Below are 8813 nucleotides of genomic sequence, written 5' to 3'. Positions count from 1 at the left end.
CTCAAGTTATAAATGATGCCTTCAATCTCTTTCACGTGGAGAAGACATCCCATTGGCCGAGGCGTTGCAACTTCCCTCAAGCGTCCTACATGAAAGAAAGATCACATGTTAAAAATGTGTGCACAAACTATTCAGTATGACCCGTCTTAGTTTAAAGCCCAAGTGTAAGAGTGAACAGAGGCGGAGTCTGCCTGTTTTCCAATTTGTTTTGTTTGTTGGCTGCTGCTGCCCAAACCAACATCCTCACAAGCATTGACTGTTGGAATGTCATTATGCTCGACATTTTGAAAAACAAAGGCTTCTTCAGGTGTGCCTTGTATCATAATGATATTGCTCTGATCAGCAGCAAGACTGTTTTCACCACTACCATGGTCTACATCAGCAACCTCCTCATTGCTATTAACAGTCGAACTAGGAGTGTCACTTACCTCGTCATTGCTACTCACCCTGCTTTTCCTTCTAGGCTGTTGTTCTTTGCCATTGGTGAAATAGAAAATGGTGGGCACTGCAGTGTTTTTCAGGCATCTCCTTCCCTAATAAAAATAATAAACAAAAACACATAAAATAACTTTTTGAGGTCTGTAGATATTCAACTTTCTTTTGAATAATGTTGTTTTAAATGTAAGAGTGCATTATAAAAGACAATAGAGGGCCAACATGTTAACTATGCAGTTAATCCATTCAACAATTACGTGTTTCCAAGATTCAGATTCAAAGGATTTATGTCATATGCACATAGGCTAAAGGGAAAAGAAAGTTTGGGGCTCTCTGCTGGAACTGCTACCCCCGCGACCCGACCACGGATAAGCGGGAGAAGATGGATGGATGGATGGCACATAGGCTACAGTGTAGGAATGGCAATGAAAATCATCTGTCCCGAGCTCCTCCAACAATGCAACATAGTTATATAAGACATAAAACAATAAAAGAAAATTCAAAATTAAATTAAGAATAATAAATTAGTGCAGGCAGAAATCTATATACACGTAAATATAAGACATGCAAGAACAGACTGTAAAGATAAATATTGTATAGTCAAATTAAATTAAATCCTTTTTTTGTTTACAGTGATAGCTGTTAAGATAAATAAGTTATAAGATGACAACAGATGAATGAATGTTGCTATTAAAATAATGTAAAAAGAGGTAATATAATTCATCTGTTTTTAACATAGCGTATGTGGGGGGAAATGGCAATTCTCTATCTATGATAAAGAGCCTTTGCATAAATTGAAGAGAAATGTGATGGTTTGCAAAAAAAAAATCGATTTCTATGTTTCTATACTTAAATGGCAAGATCTTAATTTGGCCTTTAATCAAAAGAACATTACTCATCACTGATGTGCAAGCCGTGCCATAACAATTATTTAGCATTGTATGATGTATAAAATGTATTTAATTAGTTATTTAAAAAAAAAAGGATCTGTACCCATGAGTCCGTGCTGAAGTGATGACTCTCAAAGTGTTCACTGCACAGGCGAGATGAAACGTTGGGGGTTACATTTATTCCTCCGGATGTTCAGCACCCACTGGTCCAGCCTGTCTGGATCACCTAAAGCAGGGGTGTCAAACTCAATTTCATCGCGGGCCACATCAGCATTATGGTTGCACTCAAAGGGCCGGTTGTAACTTTAAGACTATATAAAAATACATATATAAATATATCATATATATAAAATAATGTATTATATTACATCATTGCCTCTGCATTGGATTATCATCGGATAAGGTAATAACTTCATAATTAACTACGTCTGAAAGCAGAAGTCTAGTCTTTTCAGTGCGTATGTCCCAAAATGATTTAAAAAGAAAAACCAAATTCTGGAGAAAAAAGAAATAGAAGTGACATTTTGAAATAAAAATCTAATTCTGAGAAAAAGGAATTCTATGCAAAAAAGGCATATTTTGAAGAAAAAAAGGCAAATTCTGAGAAAAAAAGGCAAATTCTGAAAAAAAGTCATATTTGAGATGCATTGTGGGACATGTAGTTTATGGGCAACGCGCTTCTGTAGCATGTAACCGTACAATAAACATATTATATTCTTTGCAAGCTCTTGTGGGGCCACATAAAATGAAGTCGCGGGCCGAATGTGGCCCCCGGGCCTTGAGTTTGACACCCCTGACCTAAAGGAAAGCTTTATTCAAAAATACATGAAAACCGACCCAAAGACAACAGGAGGGTTAATGCCATATTCACTTAATAACGCATGAACAACTTTTACAAATATTTCTATATAGTCTGTATTGGTAAATGTAATCTCGGTTGCACATTTCCTGCTGAAGTACATGCATGGGCCTACCAAGTTACTGCGTGGCACTTTGGTTTTGATAAAACAGTGTAGTTCCACTATATAAACGTTACATTCATAATCAAACGAGACAATATGCAAGATAAATAGCTATTTGTTGTTATTCTTAATGCTTGTCATTCACACCTTAAGAAAATAAAATAAGTACCGATACATAGCAGAACAATTGTGGCGATGTTCAGCTTAATAAGACTTGTTCAACATAATTTTTTTAGCTAATACTATAGAAGGCTGCAGATGAACCAATTCCGCGTTTCGCTGCATTCCTTGATCTCCAGTTATAACGCCGGGCTCCGCCGCTGGCCGAAGCTAATGGAGCCGCAAAGGGCTAGCTACGGCTCCGGTAAGCTTCGGCGGCGGACTCCGGCGGCCACCACTGGGATAATTGGGTCCCCTTTTAACATTTGCTCCCATTTAGCATTATGGGCGTCATAGCCATAGACTATAAAAGTCTTACCCAAGGCTGAATCATAAACTAAACTGTATATATATATATATATATATACACAACATGTATAAAGGGTTACGTCCTTAGCTGGCTAATAAGCTACATAACAAGCTAAGCTAACAAGCACACAAACACCTGCTAACGGGGTTAACATGTGTAATATTATCATTTTACTCACCGAAAAAAGCTAAGAGTAGACTTCTTGGAAGTTCTGTTAGTACATTCAAGCGCACAGCACGACATTTTAATTGTCTGGTATTTGTAACAATATTCCCTAAAAGGCACAATCACCACGAACATGGCTAAAGCTAAAAGGGTCAAGTACAGTACTATGACTAACTAACGTTGCAGCCTCTATGGTTGTAGCCTAGCAGAGTGGACAAGTTGCTGTTAGCTGACAGTGAGGCATGTACGTGTCCATCAAAGTGACCACGCCCTAATTTATGCAAAAACGTTAAGACCTAATATAAATAAAAGGGTCGTGTTAGAAAACAATTCACTCACAGATCCATAATCATGAAGGTGGAATCTAACTATATCGATAATAAAAATGTATGGAGCCAGGCGTAGAAACATGTTTTTTTCTGCTGTAAAATTGGGCATTTTAACATGGGGGTCTATGGAAATTGCTCCTTTCTGCAGCCATCGCCTATCGGCCAATATATGAACTGCAGTGTGTGGCACTTCCGTATTGGCGTCCCGGCTCTTCCCCAGAGTTTGCCGCTTGGTTCAGCCCCTCTGTTTCACGAACGTCGATGTGCTCGTTAGTGGAGCATGCGCGTGTAACTCGCGCCGGAAGTTGTGGCACAATTCCGTTGTACACACCGACGTTAACAGCAGCCCCGTCTGTGCGCACAGCGACCGGCTCTGTCGTCCAGTGGAAATGCTTCACAAGTCCGCCGGTACGCAAGTGCGCTTAGTGAGACAAGTGACGGTACGCATTTCAGATGTTTGCCGCACATGCGTAGCTGCATACCAGTTATGTGTACCCCTGCCAATAATGTATTGTTAAAATATAGCATAATAGGTGAGCTTTAAGGCCACTGTTTAAATATTGTAACATTAATCCCACTTCCAAGCTATTCACATCTTTTTGCTCCCTTTTTTTTATCCTCAACATTTAACATTCACTGCAGCATCCAATTGGACCATTACATTTTGCATACAAGGGGATATGAAGCAAAATTGCCATCTTGAAGACATCACTGCGGTAGAGTAATAAAAAAAAACAATAATCATTTTATGATAAATTGAATGTCAAGGCAGCAACAGTTATGTCACACATTTCACAACATGATTTTGTTCTAAGTTTGCCGAAAGCTTCCTACTAAAACAAGAGCATTCATGCTTACGTATACAATATTTTCTAATCCAATCACTCATGGTAGGTTAGTGTTAACTTGGCATTTACATGTTTACCTTTTTAAGAATTGTTTTGGTTGAAACAAATGTTGCTTAAGACTATCTACAGTACAGCTCCAGTTATCCAACCCAGTCTCACGGCATTTCGTGTTCACCAACACGATTTGCCCCTTTTTTTCGTGTTGCACAGCATGATTTTAAAAGCAATGTATTTCTACTGCCTGCAGCACGTCTTTTTCTCCGGTCGGGTCGTGGAAGACCGGAAGCTGTGTGGTTCATAAAAACATGTTCTTACTCAATATCAAGCCACAATTATTGCTTTTATTTTAAATCGTATAATTTCGGACTTTTGTTGCCGTCTGTGAGGAAAATAAATGGGGCTCAGACAATAAATGGGGCTCAGATCCTCAGAATACGGAAATCTGTATTTTTAAATATTTTTTTCCTTATAATTCGTTATTCTTTTCAAAATAACACACTGTTATTTACTCACCAATAACACACAATTATCCTTGCTTTTATTTATTGGTTTAATTCCATAATCTCGGGATTTTTTGGCGTCCGTCAGGAACGGGAAATAACCGGAAACAGACGTAGGCCTGTAAGGCACATTTCGAGCATCATTGCGATTGTCAACATTTCTGAGTTTAGGATGGCCGAAGACACTACACTACCCATAATCCCCAGCTATCGTTTAGGACTACAGTCCCCGTAAGGTTACGCAGAGAGTCAAACTGTTAGGATTATGTTTTAAACAGGACCCAGGCGCAGGCAAGGACTGAAGATGTTTAAATAGTTTATTGCTTCGGAGACTCAGGCAGGTTTGGTGATATGGAGGTCCGGAGTGGAGGTAGGCAGTGAGAGGCTGGACTGATTTACAAGGCAGGCAGGTATGATGCAGGAAGAAACAGGCAGGTTGGCTGGAAGCTCTGGTGGACGATGGCCGAGGGATTGCACTGGAAACACAAGAGAAACTAGTTACAAAAGGTACGGAATTACACGCAGACAGGATAACTCAATGGGCAGCCAGGAGGATGTACTACCACTGATGTAGAAAACAATCTGGCGGTGAGTTGCTGGGAGACTGGAGTAGATAAGCTGTGTCCTGATTAGATGATGAGGGACAGCTGAGTCGGACGGCCAGGTGAGAGCAATCAGGCTGCTGCCTGCAAGGGAAAACACACCCTCTCCACACACAGGGGAACAAAAAGGAACACAGTTTGGACCGTGACAGTACCCCCCCCCCCTCAACGGGAGCCTCCAGGCGAACCGCCAGGCTTATCTGGGTGGTCTCTGTGAAAGTCCCGAATGAGAGAGGGACCTAGAATGAGCCCCCAAAGGGCTGGACAACACTGGTTTCAACTGGGACACATGAAAGGTTGGGTGAATTCTCATGGAGGGAGGCAGCTTGAGTCTAACAGCAGATGGATTGATTATGCGCTCGATCACATAGGGGCCAATGAAGCGTGGTTTCAACTTCTTAGACTCAGCTTGTACAGAAATATTTTTTGAAGAAAGCCAAACCTTCTGACCTGGTTGGAACTGGGGAGCTGTGGTCCGGTGGCGGTTTGCAATATGTCGATTGCGTTCATCGGAGCGGAGAAGGGCAGAGCGGGCATCCTTCCAAATCCTCCGACAACGACGGGGATGGGCTTGGACAGACGGAACTGCGATCTCGTCCTCTTGGGCTGGGAACAAAGGGGGTTGATATCCAAGAGAACATTCAAATGGGGACATACCGGTGGCAGCACTAGACAGTGAGTTATGAGCGTATTCAATCCAGGGCAGATGTAAGCTCCAGGAGGTGGGATTCCGGAAGGTGACACAGCGAAATGCAGCTCCAAGGTCCTGATTGGCTCTTTCGGCCTGCCCGTTAGTCTGAGGATGATAGCCTGAGGAGAGACTGACAGATGCTCCAAGTGCTCGACAGAATGCTTTCCATACCTGAGATATGAACTGTGGCCCTCGGTCGGAAAGAATGTCTGTCGGAATGCCATGAAGCCGGACCACATGATTGACTAAGAGGTCAGCAGTTCCAGAGGCTGTGGGGAGTTTAGGAAGAGGCACAAAATGAACCGCTTTGGAAAAGCGATCAACAATAGTGAGAATAGTCGTGTTACCCTGTGAAACCGGGAGGCCGGTAACAAAATCTAGGCCGATGTGACTCCAGGGACGACTAGGGACTGGGAGAGGCTGTAGTAGACCGATAGGAGCCTGGTGTGAAGACTTGCTACGGGCGCAAACAGTGCAGGCCAGCACAAAGGCTCGAGAGTCCTGTTATGGAAATATTTAGAACAAATACTGCGGAGATACACAAGTCAGAAGTATCAAACAATAAATGGTGAAACAGACAGAGTCGTCTTGGATCTGGTTATTTATTTGAGGCCTCAAAGACACAGGTCTCAACAGAACACAAAGTATCCTGAGAGAGTGCGCAACGAGTGAAAGATGCATACAGGTTATATAGCATTTTGTCAGTTCAACAACATTTCATCATACATTGGGGAGGGGCCCTGGCAGGAGAGATAAGCCTTCCAAAGGAACTGAAACTGTCAATCACTAATGGATCGAACCAGGGCTCACTCACCAAAAAGGGGAAGTGGGGAAACTTGTCCGCAACACATGGACAAGAATTGGGGAACTTGATTATAAAAGGAAGGAGGCTAAATAGGAACTTGTCCATTGCCCTGTACTTGGCACCTAGCCCCCCTTCTGGAGTACAGACCTTGGGTGACCTTAGATGTCATTCATACAGCAGGCAGAGGACATGACCTAACCCATATCACCCAGACCTTACTTCAGCATTTTTAAGGTCATGGATGTTGCAACATCATTATGGAAACAATGGAAAGTGCTGATAGACAAGTTTCTAAGCTAAAATACATTATTATAGGAACTGCTGTAAGTGCACACAGAGTTTACAAGCAAAACACATCATTCTGGGAACTGTTACATTTTATGTGCCCATATAAGGTAAAATATAAAGTTTGCACTAATAAGACAATGTTAAACTACCCTAATAGTAAGTTTACCATTACAGTCCGCTTCCATAGAAGGCCACCAGAAGTGTCGTCTCAGGAGGGATAGGGTCCGACTCACACCCGGGTGGCAGGCAAAGCGGAAAGCATGGTTCCATAGGAGAACCTGTGAGCGGACAGAGTCAGGTACAAACAAACGGTTATCTGGACCATCTCCTGGATCTGGATGGTCTCTCTGTGCCTTCCTCACTGAGTTCTCCATCTCCCATGTTACAGCGCCCACCACTCTGGTAGCGGGGTTTATGGTGTCAGGAGCTATTCATTTCATTTCAAACCTTTATTTAACCAGATTGGTCCCATTGAGATCATAGATCTCTTTTTCAAGGGAGACCTGCAGCATATCATTTCATTTCAAACCTTTATTTAACCAGATTGGTCCCATTGAGATCATAGATCTCTTTTTCAAGGGAGACCTGCAGCATATAGATTCCACATGAAACATAAAACAATAAAGGACATTATACATTATATTTACAGGATACATAGTTATAGACATTTACAAGTGCCCATTGTATCGGCAAGCATTTCATTTACCCTAGCTTTAAAAACATGCAGAGGAATGAGATTGCTCAGTTTCAATTCTTGCTGAAGATTGTTCCAAGCAAGTGGAGCTGCGCACATAAAAGCTGTCTTACCTGAGACAGTCCTTGCTCTTGGCACATCTAACAAGACCACATCATGTGACCTCAGACAATAGCTGCTTGCAACTCTCTGTGTTATCAGCGAGCAGATATGATACGGGAGTTTACCCAACAAAGCTTTATAGATAAAAGTGTACCAGTGACTGAGCCTCCGTACAGAGAGAGATGGTAAACCTGCCTTGGTATACAGTGTACAGTGATGAGTAAGCGCTTTACAATTTGTGACAAATCTCAGAGCACTGTGATACGCAGCATCCAATTTGCTCAGGTAATTGGCAGGTGCATTCATATACAACAAATCCCCATAGTCCAGCACAGGTAAAAAGGTCACAGTGACTAGCCTTTTCCTGGCCTCAAGCGAGAAACAGGACTTGTTTCTGAAAAAGAAACCTAGCCTAACCCTCAGTTTTTTAAGCAGGTTATTGACATGAAGTTTAAAAGAGAGACAATCATCAAGCCAGATACCAAGGTATTTGTAACAGGCAACAACTTCAAGTTTTGTTCCTTGCGTAGTTACAATATCTAAAACAGGCTCTGGTGTCTTTTTAGCTTTTGAAAAGAGCATTACCTTGGTTTTATCCACATTTAAAAGAAGCTTTAATTCAGAGAGCTGAGTCTGAATAGTGTTAAAAACAGCTTGTAATTTAACAACAGCCTCTTTAATGGAGGGACCTGCACAATACATCACAGTATCCGCATCATCCGCATACAAATGTAAAGTAGCTTCATCCACATTATCACCTACACTGTTAATATATATGGAGAATAAAAGTGGTCCTAAAACAGAACCTTGTGGTACACCATTAGAAATGTTTAACCATTCAGAAGACAGTCCATCAAAATGAACACATTGGGACCTTTCAGAGAGGTAGTTCACAAACCACCCCACTGCATGGCTGGATATGCCTATACTGAGTAGCCTCTGCTTTAAGATGCGATGATCAACGGTGTCAAACGCTTTGGAAAGGTCAATAAACAGAGCTGCACAACTCTGCTTATTATCTAAAATAGTAGTA

At 41.8% G+C, this 8813-nt stretch overlaps 2 long non-coding RNA genes across 2 annotated transcripts; both read right to left on the bottom strand.

Moving 5' to 3' along the window:
• Positions 1–1481, bottom strand: LOC139433231 (uncharacterized). The gene is made up of 3 exons (XR_011642796.1): positions 1429–1481; positions 447–533; positions 1–85 (listed from the first exon to the last, which is right to left on the bottom strand). It is a non-coding gene; the product is annotated as an uncharacterized lncRNA (long non-coding RNA).
• Positions 1482–4897: 3416 nt separating this feature from the next.
• On the bottom strand, positions 4898–6533 carry LOC139433229 (uncharacterized). The gene is made up of 2 exons (XR_011642795.1): positions 5162–6533; positions 4898–5074 (listed from the first exon to the last, which is right to left on the bottom strand). It is a non-coding gene; the product is annotated as an uncharacterized lncRNA (long non-coding RNA).
• Between the last annotated feature and the right edge of the window lie 2280 nt (positions 6534–8813).

This window comes from Pseudochaenichthys georgianus, chromosome 3 (genome assembly GCF_902827115.2).
Source record: "Pseudochaenichthys georgianus chromosome 3, fPseGeo1.2, whole genome shotgun sequence".
In the NCBI taxonomy this organism is placed as follows: Eukaryota; Metazoa; Chordata; class Actinopteri; order Perciformes; family Channichthyidae; genus Pseudochaenichthys; species Pseudochaenichthys georgianus.
Note: the sequence above shows the minus strand (reverse complement) of the source record. Positions and strands in the feature narration are given on the sequence as shown.